Here is a 15,230-nt window from a genome sequence, read left to right as displayed (position 1 = left end):
TGTAGAAAAATCACATGAAGACTGTATGATTCGTAAAATATAAGACAAATTTATTTATGCACACATTTATACACTCTTAACTATATCTAATGAATAATTCTAAGAGACTTTCGTATTCACTTCTTATTAAAATATCTCATATTTATTAGTGATAAATTTATGTAACAAGTTAAAAAAATTATGCTAATTTTATCATCGAATTTAATAACATACATTTACATTTACATAATATTAAATATTTAATAATAATACAGCATCATCTTAATTTCACGAAAACATTTATAATCCATGCTACGGTAGCAAATTATTTCTTATTTCTTTATTTTTAAACTCATTACACATATCAAAGTTTTGATGATATTTAATAACATTTACGCACGTACATTATGCTCAACAGAATTTTAAAATTATTATGTTAAGTAACAACTATATTGACAGTAACCTTACCTGAGTATAATAAATAGTTTTATAAATATTAATATTTAGGTATTATTTTTGATCAATTACAATTTAAATACGACATAGAGGTTTCCTCGCGTAAGATATCATTTAATTTATACTGCAATACAGTTTAAATATTATATATATATATATATATATATATAGGTTACAGTAAATTGATTTTGGATAAAATAATCGTATAGTGTTTTGCAACTTTCTTTGAAAATTAAAAATTTAAAACGTACCTAAATATTGTGTATTATATCTTAAGTTGATTTGTGGAATAATGCGTTAACTAAGAAAAATAAATATTTCAAATGAATAAATATATATATACTTAGGATTTTGTATTTTCTCTAGAATTAGTACTTGAAATAAAATTACTCCAAAAACTAGCTTCAGCAAGATTACTTTAAAAATAATATTTATAAGATAGCATAATACATTATAAAATATACTGTTTTATCCAATAAAATAATAACAGTTACGTGCACTTAATTACTGATCAGCACTGTGAGTGCAGTTATAACACTGAACCATAATAAGTTTATGATTCGTCTTCCGATTAGCGTTGTGCTATTGTGTTTGAATATAATCGCTACATAGGTAACCATCTTGGGCCGTTGTAAAGACTACATTAAACATAAAAGTATTTTACAAAAATTCCTACTATTGTCGTTTTCTGCAGACGAAAACTATCGCAGGAGTCGATCAGTAGGTTGCTTGTCCGTTAGACACATCCGTAATCGTTTTAGATAGCAGAGGAAAAATTACATTGAACATTATAGAATATTTAGAAAAAAATCATTTCATTTGCTTTATATCATCACGAAGGGATTGTTAGGTTAGATAATATAGGTTACACTTAGATAATATAAGTCATACACTGAATAAAGTTGTACATTTCAAATACAGTTAGCCATATTTAATTATTATTTTATAATAAAATAATAATTAAATTATAAAGTGTGGTATTCGACTTTGATAGCATAATATATTATATAGTATATTTTATTGAACACCTATAATATTATTAAGTTTATAGATTATTGATAAATTTAAAAACTATATAATGAGTTCTGATTTCCATACAAGAATATTTGATTTTCAAATACAATACATTTAGACATTTGGACAAGGTCAAATAAACTTCTATCGATAGTCATTAGAATTAGAAAAATTGTCTTCAAAATATAATGATATTTACATTATCAAGCCACATAGCTTTCTAATTAAATATCATCATAATATTCTTATTATTTCATCTTAATGCTTGATTAAATAAACATATCCGTAAAAATATTGTAATAATCAAAATTATATTATTGATATTAATATTTATAATTATACAATACTTTACAATATCTGACTAATTACCAATAACACCCAATAAATATGCGTACTTACACATGTGTAAAACTATTGTTTTAATTTTATTCATTTAAATATATATTAATTATTCACGTCTTAATCTTATTATCATCCGGTCATCGACGCCTATCAGGTAAGAAAATATATCAATATACTTTAATATATCGAGTGAAAAAATAACATTATTATTAAAAGTAAAAATAATACACCTTAACTCCGATATTTCAATAAAAAGGTAAAAATCTATATTAATAAATCTGTATTGACGATCCCGAATAAAATCGTAATAATATAAATTATTTTAACAAATTTAAAACGAAGAAGCCTCTTAGCTTCATCGTTTGTGTTTGAAAGGACCTAACTATAAACATCTAAAAAGTTAATATAGATATTACTATAAGTTAAAATTTCATCAATAACTCTGGCCAAGTTTATTTTTGATTCATTACAAAAATGTCTTCTTAACTATGAACTTTTCAAAAGCCTATAAAAATAGTTGAATAAAACCATAAATTACACGATTGGTTAAGTTACTGAATAATATCATCTAAATCAACAGTTGATTCATAATATACGTGTACTCGAATAATATATATATGCTTAGCAGCCAGTGATAAATTATTTATTACCTACTTATGAGTAAAAAATTCATTAACAGTATCACTGTGTTTTAAATAAACGGTAATAATAATAATAATAATAATAATAAAAGTAACTTTTTAAATTCATTTATCTATAAAATAAAATTCAAAATCAACTCATCGTTTAATATAGTAAAAAGTATAATCTATATAATGAAGTTAATTTAAAATCTAAGGTAACCAGACGTACTATTTCAAACGGAATTGTCCCTTTTTGATCATCATATTCCGTTTTGATAAAATGGCCCTGTTTTAATCCCGTTTTTCTATATTATTAAATTGTATCTTAAAAATAAATCAATTTAAAAACCAAATTTAAAACAGTTTTATAACCAAAGTTATAAATAACAGTTTTTGTAGAACGAGAATCGAGAGCCGATGCCGATGAACACTCAAATTAGGGATAAAGCATTAAACAAAACATGGTGTGATGTATTTAAAACGCTAGAAGCAAATGGAATTTCTATCAACAACTTCACAGCAATTATTGAATACTCTGACTATTCCTGGAACAAATGTATCTGTAGAAATAATATTTTCAATAATAAATGTACTGTGGACTAATGAAAAAAACTGTTTAAAATGTCAAAACCATTAGAACGATAATTATCGCGAAAAAGCACTTTAAAAATTTAACTTTATAATTTTATGTATTTCTTTTGAAGCATCCAAAATTGTTAATTTCAATAAGTTCTTCAAAAAAGTATGAAAAAAGAGTGGAATATGTGAAAGAAGGATTATCAAATTTATAAATAATGAGAATAGCTGATGATATAATTTTCCTAATTCTAGTTTAAAAAAAATGTATTCGTTTTTAAAAGCGACATTGTATTGTTTAATGATAATAAAAAAATATATTCATTAACATTTTAATACTTTAATTATTTAGATTAAGTTAGTTAACTCAAAAAAGGTATAATAATAAGAAGAAAATGGATTGTGTTATGACACAGATTTGGACTTTTACACTACAGTTGTGTGCAAATATGTGAATGAATATAGAACTAGAGAGGTTTTATTGATATAAGGGGTTATTTTTTGAGAGAAGTAACAAATGTCTTGTTTTTTTATTTTCTTAAGCTTTAAATTTTAAACGTTTGAGGAAAAATAAAACAAAAATTATTAAAAATATTATTAAATTTAAATTTGGTAACTCATTTTGTAAATATAATTTACCATCATATTTAAATATTAAGTTGTATTTATTATTATTATTTTTTAGATATACTGAAAACCATTTTGACCCAATTGATTTAATTTTTCGCAGAAACTGTTTATTATTCTTAGTTAGTATTTATAACTCAATTATTGAATTATTGACTTGAGAGATTTTAACAATGTGTTTTTGCCTGGAAAGAGCAAACATTTCACATTTATGAATATATCGCAACGTTAATAAAAATATTTATTTAAATTCACAGTTCTTGTGCACATAAATATATTTTTTTAATTTAAACTTTGCAATCATTTCAGACTCAAAAATGATGGATAAATGAAATTTATCAAGATCCAAGGAGACTAGAAGTAGGTAATGGATAAGAAAGAAAGAACTCAGGATCGTGATAATTGGAGGTCGGTAATAGTGGCAGCTAAAGCTTTTACAAGAGTTGCAAGAGTACATGATAATGAATAATGATGAATCATCTCTAAGATTGATTACCATTAATAGTTGATATTTTTTTATTAATAAAATTTTATATTATTTCATTAAATATTTTAATTTTATTTTTAAAATTAATTTGATATGATGCAAATATTAGCTAAATGTTAAAATGTTTAACATAAAAAATAATATTCATAAAACTTCATCTATTGTTACGCTAAATCCATTAAATATTAGTATGAACAATATACATATAAGTACTGTGATTAAATATAAATGACGTGAAGTACATAATGATAAGTTTCTATTTAGATTTTGAAAAAAAATTACTTATATATTTTAAATACATTTATTTTTAATACTGGATAAATTTATAATTTACGTAGTTTCATAAATACAGATAGTTCTAATCATTGGTCTATGTTTTTACTCGTGATTTTCTTAAAGCTATATTTTCTATTTTGTTAGACGTGATATCATCAATTATGTATTTTGTAAGTCCATTCCAAAACAAAGGATCAAAAAATTTAAAATTAAGTTCATTAAATGTCGAATGAATTATGTAATATCTTTTTTCATCATTTCACTTGAACATTAGATGTTATTTCCAAAATATTTCACAAATCGATGAGTAATTAATATATTGAAATACAATTAATTTGACAAAGATATTCAACTATGAAAATTTTGTGGCATATTTCATATATTATTAATAACTATAGGTAATAGTATGAACAAAAATGTTAACATACAAAATCCTTAAAAAGTTTTATGTCACGCTTTAAAATTGTTTGTATAAAATCAAACAAATTTTATAAGCCAATAGCTTATATCATGTAAAATGTTAAAATTAGTAAACTAATAATACATAAGTTAAATAGTATTTATATACAAAATAAAAATACGTTTAAGTATATAAGTTTTGAATTAAAAAAGAATATTTTAAACTGTAAATTTAATTAACAGCTTTTATTATTAAAATATTTTAATCAAAATATTGTATTTAGTTAAAAATATTAACAACCTCTTAAATATGTTCAACTTGAAAATTAAGGAATTTTATTATTATTAAACAATTTTTTATTTATTTATTTATTATTTAAAATGTTTCAGGACATTAAGTGCTATTACAAGTACAGTAATTGTAATTACAATTTAAAATTTAATTTTTTTTTCACGTTATAAACTTTAAAACTTTAAATGTTATGATATTATCATCATGAATGTATAAAATTATAATATTTATACTTATTTATAGAAAATATATTTTTCGAGTTATTTATTAATTATTATAGGTAATATATAAGAACATGTTAAAATTTATTCTTACGATAAAAATTTCAACTTTCTCAATTTAGTTATAAAATAAATGCAATATTTATTTTACACTTTTCAAAATGATTGAATATAAGTTTGACATATTCAATAATTCACATAAACATAAAAAAAATACATAAAATGAGGCTTTACACGTTTCTACACAACTTATAAAAATCTAAAATTATTCTATAAAAATGTATGTATACGATAACATGTTGTCTGTAAATGAAAATAGAATCAGGTATCTGTTTTTGGTAAAATATTGTTCTACTGAATGAAAACATAAATTAATTAATTAAATATTGAAAAAATAATTCATACATATACATGTATACTAGATAACTATTATTGCAGTAAATATTGATCTCAAAAAGTATTAATGGTTTTGAAAAATAAATTCTCATACAAGAATTTTTATTTTTATATTTAAATAAATTATAAATTGAACAGATGTTACGTTCTTGAAAATAATATACATATACGAGTATTACCTTTTTATTGTTAATATATTTTTTTAAGTATTTAATTTTTAAATAACGATGTACATTATGAGTTTTATATTTTATAACTAAATACTTAGTACCTAAACATTTTAATGTATGAAAATTGATTTTTGAACAAAAATTAATTAGTTATACAGTATAGATCAACTTTAAAATGGATTCTTATAAATGTTTTAGAGTATTTAGTAACACGTTTTGTTATTTATAATAAAATAACAGTAAAATAAGTTCAAATTTATTTAATTATTTTAAATATTATTTCATAACAATTTCAAGGTATGTAAAAAAATATTATTCTCTAAAGTTTAAAATAATTAATGGAAGCTATTACAAAAATTATCAGGCATAATATTACCTAAATTACATTGATATGACTATTCATAATCGTAGTTATTAATTTATAATGGATTCTGAAATATGGTTTCCAAGGAATTTCTTTTACGGGCCGAGTAATAGTATAGATATATTTTCCAATTTTCCATACATTTTTAACCATAGACATAGCTTTTATTTTTTATCAAATAAAATGCAATTAACTCTATTTAAAAATGTATCTTTTGAGTTTCCAATTTAATTTAACAGTATGCATAAAAAATTAAGGTTAAGTAAATTTTAGTTTATTTATTAGGTACATTTTGTTTGGAATTACATTTATTAATTCTATAATTGATTATAATTCAATCGGTATCTGTATTTAATAAAACCAATTTTAAATGTTATTTAAACAATACATATCAAATTTTATACAATTTTAATATTTCTGTTATTTAAATATTGAAAAACAGTCATGGTGATTAGTATGAACAAGTCTCACCCCAGTTGTATTCTATAGGAGACTATTAGAAACTATAAAATTGTAATAAATAAAAATTATTTTAGTAAAATAAATTTAAAAATGTCTAAGTGAATTGTAGAGCAATTTCATAATTTATAATAATGTTAATCTATTTAAAGTTGCATAATTATTTATGCATGGCTGAAACTTAATTCATATAAAAAATATCAAAATTAAAAAGATAGGCAGGTAAGTGAATGTATGAACGGGTACTATCATAGACTTTTCAAATTTGAATTCAATGATATATCAAAAAAACAAAATCGATTCTGTCAAAATTTGGATTTGCGTAAAAATTTCCGGTCTTCTTTAATTTTTGTATTTACTTTTTTACTTATAAAAACAAGTAGGTACCTACTGTACATTTTTTTAGTTTGACTTTTTTCTTAACAAATTAGATCCAATTTTATATTCAAATCAACCCCATTTTGAAAACCAAAAAATTTTATCAACAATTTATCATGTAGGTATTCATATAAAAAAAAAACATCATGATAAAATCAATACATTCATCCTTCCGCTCAGAATCTAAAATACTTCAATAAATTTAATCTTTTTATTTAGATATTTTCAATCGATATTATATACAAACGATGATCATTAAAATTTTACTTGGAACGAATCGTAATTTCATATAAGTAATATGGTTCACAGTAGTAAAATAATATTGATTATTATACATTTGATAATTACATGCCAATCGCGTTATTAATTACAACCTTCTTTTTAATAAAACATGACAATCAGAAAACAATAACTTGAACTCAGCTAGAAGGCATAACTTCTCGTTTTCCCTATATTTTTCGGAGTAAAAATAAAGAAACATAACATATTTGTATCTTTAAATCGATATTCTTCATTGACTGCAAACAAAGATACCTTTGCTAATGGATTTCAAACGTTCCATCAAGATTGTAACTCTGACAAAACACTTATGTCTTAGTCTTTTTATATCAAAGAAAAAATACGTAGGAAACTTCACCCATTCCATCAAAAATATAATGTCCTTATACAATTTAATTGTAGTTTGACAGTGCATTCGATATTATTATAGCTATATCACCCTAATAAAATAAAATTTTTCATGAACAATTTTAACAAATAATGCATGACTTTAACTTATTTTGAAATCACCATCAATTTTATAGGCTTGCTACTATTTATTTTGTCATAATAAAAATAAAAAACAAAATTTTTTATCATACTATTGTTTATTGTTATTTATGAATGTTTTCACTTTCTTTATAAATTTTTATTAAACCTATTTAAATTTATTCGATACATGGGGTTTTTTTTTGACCCTTTGAATTTCAAATTTTGTTAAAATTAATCGAAATTACAAAAATTATTCTGTAATTAAAAATGTATAAAATATTTGATTTTTATATCTAAGGCTTAAAAATTAAATACAAAAGAAGTTTATTCTTTAACCTAAAATTCTAAATGATATTTTAGCACTTTCTTTTTATAGATATTGTATGTTCAAATTTGGACGAAATGAAATATTTAAATGAAAACACCGATCTTCGACAGCTTAGGATTTACTTAAAAGTACATAAAACTATAAAAATAATAATAAAGTATGTAAATATATAATATTACAATAATTTAATATTAAAAATACAATCAATGCATTAAATTAGATAAAAATTAAATTAACAAACCGTAATACTATAATATTAAAATAAATTACTTTAATAGTGATATCAAAAAAAATATCATCATATTAATATATTGATATACTAAATTTATATTACATTCTTATATTTAATTCTCCTTTTTTATTTTTTATTATGTATTAGTCATTATGTAACTGCTGATTGATAACTTATTATTTTATGAAACTTATTTTACCAAACAATTTTTCTAACATACAAAACAAAATTATTAAATTTAAATCCAATGTTTATAAATAATAAAAAACACCGGCATTTTATTATTTTAATAATTAACAATTATAGATACTATAAGGTATAATACTCGTAATTTTAGAATCAAATACACATACTAAAACTAAATAGCATAGCTGAAATATTATCATTAATATGGAAGTAATATGATACTAAATTATTATTGAAACATATCTACATACTTATTAAATAGATTTTAATATTATTTAAATATGTTAGGTTTAACGTAAACCTAATTTTACGTTATAACTTATTTCCTAATTATGTATAATTTCATTAGATTTATATGCATAAGTTTTAATTAAAAAAAAACAATAAAAACTTTAATAGAATTAATTGCTATATTTTTATAATTTTTTCTGAACTATTATTATTTATACGAATGTTTACAGACAACAATTTTGAATTAAGAATAATTGGGCAAATTAAACTTTTTTCACAATTTAAAATTTGTCTTATTCAACTTTGTTTACATACTAATATACTATAATTTATTAGTGTGGTATTATATTACGCCCACCTTATCTAAGCAATTACTCTTGTGACCAAAATTCTTATGATATATTTTAAGAATGAATTAATTTAATTATCATATCAAAACCATCAAATAGTAAAACTGGTAATTCAAATATTAAGTACGCCTCTATCTCAAAAAATTGAAGGTTAAGAAATAGTTTGTTTTTATAAATGATTCATACAAAGTAAGCATTTTCAATCAGTCTATAATCTATATAAATACAGATTACCTTTTAATAGTCAATAGACAAGTTTTAAAATGCTTGCAGAATACAATTAAAAATAAAAGAATTCACTATAAAAACAAAATTTAAAGCAAAGGATTTTTTAAATATATATAAAATTATATTCATAATGCATATTAAAACGTTAATAGTATTCTAAGCTCGACTGCAATATAATTAAAAGTACAGGCATGATTTTCATAATGAATAATAAAACTGTTTGTTAAAATAAATAGATAATTTTACTAAACCATATTGTAAACAATTGTTTGTATTTGTCTTCCATTTTAAAATAAAAATAAAATTATAAATATACGAATATGAGTAATATAATTTATAATTTTATAGAATATAGAGTAATATATAATAAAACGAATATTTATAAATGATTATTTAGTTTATCAGTTAAGTGGAATATAAAATTTTTGACTGAAAAATGTGTTTTATATATGTAGTAAAGCTAAAAACTACTGGAATGGTGGTAACTCATACACCACGTAAAGTAAATATGGGAAAACTCGCCTACCTCGTGTTATCATTACAAGTACACTAAATAACCATATTTATTTTATATATTATAGGATCAGTTTGTATTTATACGTCTTAACAGTTTGCAACCGCATTTTATTCAATAGAATGTATATAATGGATAAATATGAATGGATTCTAGTTCTTCATTATAAATAATTATGCATGAAGTTACGAATCTAATATTAATTTAAAAAACAATTTAAAATTTACTAACTGACAATAGTAAGTGTCGAGAGTACCTTGTCATGAGTATCTATTAAAGAATGTGTTAAATTTTAACTCAATAATAAATTATTGTATACGATGAAAAATATTTCTAAAAAACGATGGTTTAATTGTTTAATTACCACTGGTTATCAAAAAAAATATTTTAACAATAATATTAAAATTTTAATAAATATTAGAAAATTGTCTTCGACTATTTTAAAAATTACCAAGAGTTTTCAATTTTGACCTTCCAAAAGTACTAACTAGATACAATTTGCTACCAGAAACCTCTTTCGGAGTTGATGATAGGAGCATTTTTTTCACTAGAAAAAGTATTTTCAGACACATTAAAAAAATACATAAAAACCCACATTAATGTAAAATCAATACGTTCTTCGCTTTGTTCAGTATGTCACCTTACAAATCTTACGTTTTTATTTTTGTTTTTTTAACTATTTATCAAATTAATCCAATATAAAAATTAAAATGTAACATATTTTCATAATACGAAATTTTCTGAAAATAATAAAAATATACATTAATAATATTTTAAATAATTTTAAATAGTTTTTAAGCTGTTTAATGAATTGAGCTTGTCAAAAAAAAAAAATAATAAATAAATAAATAAATCGTGTACTTTTCATAGAGATTTTAGTTGAATCGTTAGATTATAAATTGTTAATATACTGAATAATATCTGAGCATCAAACTATGCAAAATGTACAACCCATTTTAAAATTTTTTTTAAATTTTGGCAATCCACAATAATATCAATGATCTTAATCTTTTTTTTCTGTTTTGTGAATCAATAATTGTTTATGAAAAACGATTGAAAATGTATTGTTTAAAATAAAACACAACCCCACAATTGGAGAACTTTTAATTTAGATAGTTGTTTAATTTCGATAAAAAAATATATAATTAATGTCCAACATAAGTTTTATGGAATATTTACTACGTTAAATTGAATTCATTGAAACCTTCATGATATGTAATCTATTTAAAAGATGCTTATTTTGCTTATGTAAGTTAATTTACAAAAAAAAAGTGGATTACAATATCTCTAACATTAGTTCTTAAATATTTTATACGTTTACCTATGGTTTATCAATGTTTAAAACTACAAATATTTAATTTATATTATGATTTATACATACTTTTTTTTTATTTTTTTTCTTTATAACAAACCTCTAAATTATATTTTATGATTGTATTGTATTTTCAATGTATTATTATAATAATTTAATATTTTCTACAATATTAATTTCGTTAATAATTATTATTATAATGTAACTGACATAAGGCTAACATCTGGAACAAATGCTGTCGCCTGTCATTACAGTTATGACTATCTTGTGTATAAACTAAAATCTACGATTATTTGAGTTTATTCTTAAAAGTTAATAATGAAGAAAATAATTAATGGTTTACACCTCTTGTAACAATAAGCTATTACAAGTTGTGTTCGTGACAACATTTATATAATTAAGTATCATACTATATTTTTACTTAATAAAATTAGGTGAAAAATAAAAGTAAAATGTATTATTAAATATTTAGACACTTAAACCATCGACATCACTCCATGTATAGTATTATATTTTTCAATATATTATGTATATGTAATGATTATCTAAATATTGTTAAGAATCTAAAACTGTAAAGAACTTTTTTTTACCTCTTAATCGAGGAATTTTTATAATTTTATCGATTAAGCTTTGTTTAACATTTTTTTAATATTTTGAAATTTACATTTTAATATTGTTAAACAAATAAAGAATAATGGTGTATAAACTATTAAATTTTAACGAAGTAAAATAGGTAGCTTATTTATTGAGGTGAGTTAATGTATTTATAGAATGGCATACATTATTACTAAAACAATTTTTTTGAAAGTATTTTGATAATTAGTTATATTATTAATGCATCTACATTTACGCAGACGAAAAAGGTTTTTAAAGGCCAATACAATTTTGAAGTATATATTTTGCGTGGTGTATCAAGAAAATTAAGTATTTTATAAAAATCACTATTTCGATTTTACGACAGCTATAATATAACTTAAAAACACATCATAGTAAATTACGTTTCTGAACACATGTCTACATAAAAAAAAAACTTTCGGATCTAAGGAGTCTTCGTCCATAAGATCTTTAATGTACTATTATGGTGGCATGGTACTAATTCCTCTATATTATTGTAATCAATAGTTGCATCATACATAATTTGTAATATGCATCATTTATTAATTTATTTTTACAATGTATTTCGAAAGCTTTCAAAAAACCATGTCGAAATTTCTCCAAATTTTATTTGTATACATATTTGTTTGCACTTACTTTTTCTTTTATTTCATAAAATTCTTTTTCCTCCTCAATTGTTGCGAAGACGATCGGCATACGTTTACGGTTTTAATATAATATAAATCGTATTCGCGGTGTACGTACGAGAGTAGGCGTACTACGTGAACCACCAGTGATCGCAGGTATACGGAGATCAACGATCACGCACTACACAATTTGATGCGTTGATGGCGAGCGACGTGGAAAACTTTCGATCGGAGCGCGCGCGTGTCACGGGTGCACGGTTCGGAGGCCGGTGCGTAAATGTCGTGGCTGCTGCCGGCGGCGTCGTCGTCGTCGTCAGACTACCTGTTGGGGTGCCTAAAGTATAATACTATACTCGGTTGTGGCCTGTGGGTCAGTCGTGCCAACGCCGACCGCACCGCCACCGTAGGGTATAAAATAATGTTTCATCTCTTCAATAAATTCGTGTTTTACCGTATAGCCGGGTCACTGTGTGTGTGTACTGTAATCGAACGAAATATTGATGAATTATTATGGTTACCTAAGAATAATTATAAATAATTATAAAAACATATTGTTCGTTTTTTGTAACAGTTCGGTTCAGTATCAAATAAAATGATTTAATTTGATTTCGACCTGGTCCGGTTCGTGTATAAGACCGGTAACGGTAACGGTCCGGTCTTTGGTTTTGGTTAGGCAGTTACGGTCTACAATAATTCTAATTTTTATTATTTTCAATCAATATTGTTTAGAAAATACGAAGTACATTACAACATTTTATTATTATTTATATGGTTATAAATAATTATATTTTAATTATTGTCTATCTATTTCTGTTTTATCAATCAAAACCTGCAGTTGTAATCAACAGCAACAATCAAAATGGTGTATAAATATATAATCGTATTATAAATTTATAACGTTATGTAGAACTGTAAATTTTCATGAACTAGATATACCTATACTATAGAAAATAATATCTTTAAAATCTTATCTTCAAAGTAATAAAATATTATAAAATTTTTCCAAAAAATATCTGTAAATAAATATTTTACGTAAAGATATTAATTTGTGTGGTCCGATTTGGTTTTTATTTCAATTAGTATCGATTCAGTTCGGTCTGTCAACTGTTTAAAAAATTAAATGGTCTGTTCCGGATAGCTCAACGTTCTTAGCAACAGCAATGAGTTAGATTAGATTTAAACTATCAAATCATAATTTAGTCTGGTTTAGTTTCGATCTAAGCTCTGTTTAACGGGAATCAATTAAGTGTTCGGATGAATTGTTTACGAATGAAGAGTGTTTGAAAAAACCTGTTCGAATGGATTGTGTTTAAGTGGATTTGTGTTCGAATAGTATTATGTACGAATGTTACATTTTCCCAAAGGTGGGCATTAACTAGTTAAAAACTTAAATAACTTGGCTTTTTGCAGTTAATATAGAAATTTTTTTAATAAAATTATGAATTATAAATTGTATTGTTTTAATGTTTTATGACATACAATAGTTATATTATATTAAAAAAATAATATTTGTTAAATACGTTAAAGTATTAATTAGAGATGTGTATAATTTAAATTAATAAATAATATATCATGTAACATAAAAGGCTATTTACACTGTACAATGTACATTATGATAAAAATTCAATAAAATTGTTTTTTATTTTTTAATTTAGTAAATTAGAAAAACATAATCATTAGTCATGTGATTTACATATTAATTAATTAAAAAAAAATATAGATTAACTTTTTTTGAACTGAGTTAAGTTAATACTTTTTTATATGATAAATTTTAACTTATAAGTTAAATAATGTGTTAATGGTTAACTTCTAACTTATCGGTCTTGTGCTCTTATAACTTAACTTGAATTAGAGTTAAATAAAAATGTTCGAATAATTGAAAAAATATTCGAAAATTCAAACTTTCTAACAGATTACATTCGAACACTTTTAATTCGTACACATAACTTTCGAACAAACTGGTCCGGTCCAGTCCACAAAAACACGGACCGTGCAGAGCACTATAGTGAGCAGATTTGAACTTTTTCACAAAATTTCTCTTGAGATTTACTTTTCTGGATTTTTAATTTTATCCTAAAAAATTATATGAATAAGTGGAAATTAATCTTAATCTTTATATAAATAGAAATTAAAAAATCGAAAATTTGAGGGAGTTGAGATCATAATAATATTCAATTACAATCGCGAGGTGGATCTAATGCCAAGCTACTATTTCGATTTTTTATATTTTTGATTTGACATAGATAAAAAATGTAAAAAGTTTTTACAGCTGGTTATTATTATTATATTTTAAACAAAATTTAATAACTTTTTTTTATATATCAGATTTATAAAATTTTAGAAAATGTATGCAATATGCATGCATGCATTTTATTATTTGTGACTTGATACAGTTTAACAAAAAAAACTCTTTGATACCTATTAACATTTTTCAGCTAATTGAAATATTCCACAAAATAGTTTTAAAACGACAACAGCAGAATAATAATAACCGTCATATGTTATTGTTTTATTCAGTCAAATGGCTAAACAAAAGCTTTCGTTTTTGGTTGGTGTCATATCAGTATTGTTACTCAAGTTGACTACAAGCCGCTAACGTATACGAAAATAACAATAGGACCCACCAGTGTGTATCCTATTTGTTCCCGTGAGTAACTAAGCATCATGCTCTTACCTTGAACAAGTTAAAAAATTTTTTATGATAATAAACATTCTATTCGATAACATCAAAAAGTCAAAATTTGACTTCACCCAGTTAAACAGTATACTAGATACTAGACAGACATTAATTATTTTAGA

General features: G+C 22.9%; 1 protein-coding gene across 1 annotated transcript in view; it reads right to left on the bottom strand.

Moving 5' to 3' along the window:
• Nucleotides 1-12,735, bottom strand: part of LOC112591208 — a 62,742-nt gene extending 50,007 nt beyond the window's left edge. The window contains exon 1 of the mRNA XM_025334953.1: nt 12,442-12,735. The gene's annotated coding sequence lies outside the window, so the exon portion shown is untranslated. The remainder of the gene's footprint in view (nt 1-12,441) is intronic.
• Nucleotides 12,736-15,230: the final 2,495 nt, after the last annotated feature.

This window comes from Melanaphis sacchari, unplaced genomic scaffold, assembly GCF_002803265.2.
Source record: "Melanaphis sacchari strain LSU unplaced genomic scaffold, SCAv2.0 Contig12_pilon_pilon, whole genome shotgun sequence".
In the NCBI taxonomy this organism is placed as follows: domain Eukaryota; kingdom Metazoa; phylum Arthropoda; class Insecta; order Hemiptera; family Aphididae; genus Melanaphis; species Melanaphis sacchari.
Note: the sequence above shows the minus strand (reverse complement) of the source record. Positions and strands in the feature narration are given on the sequence as shown.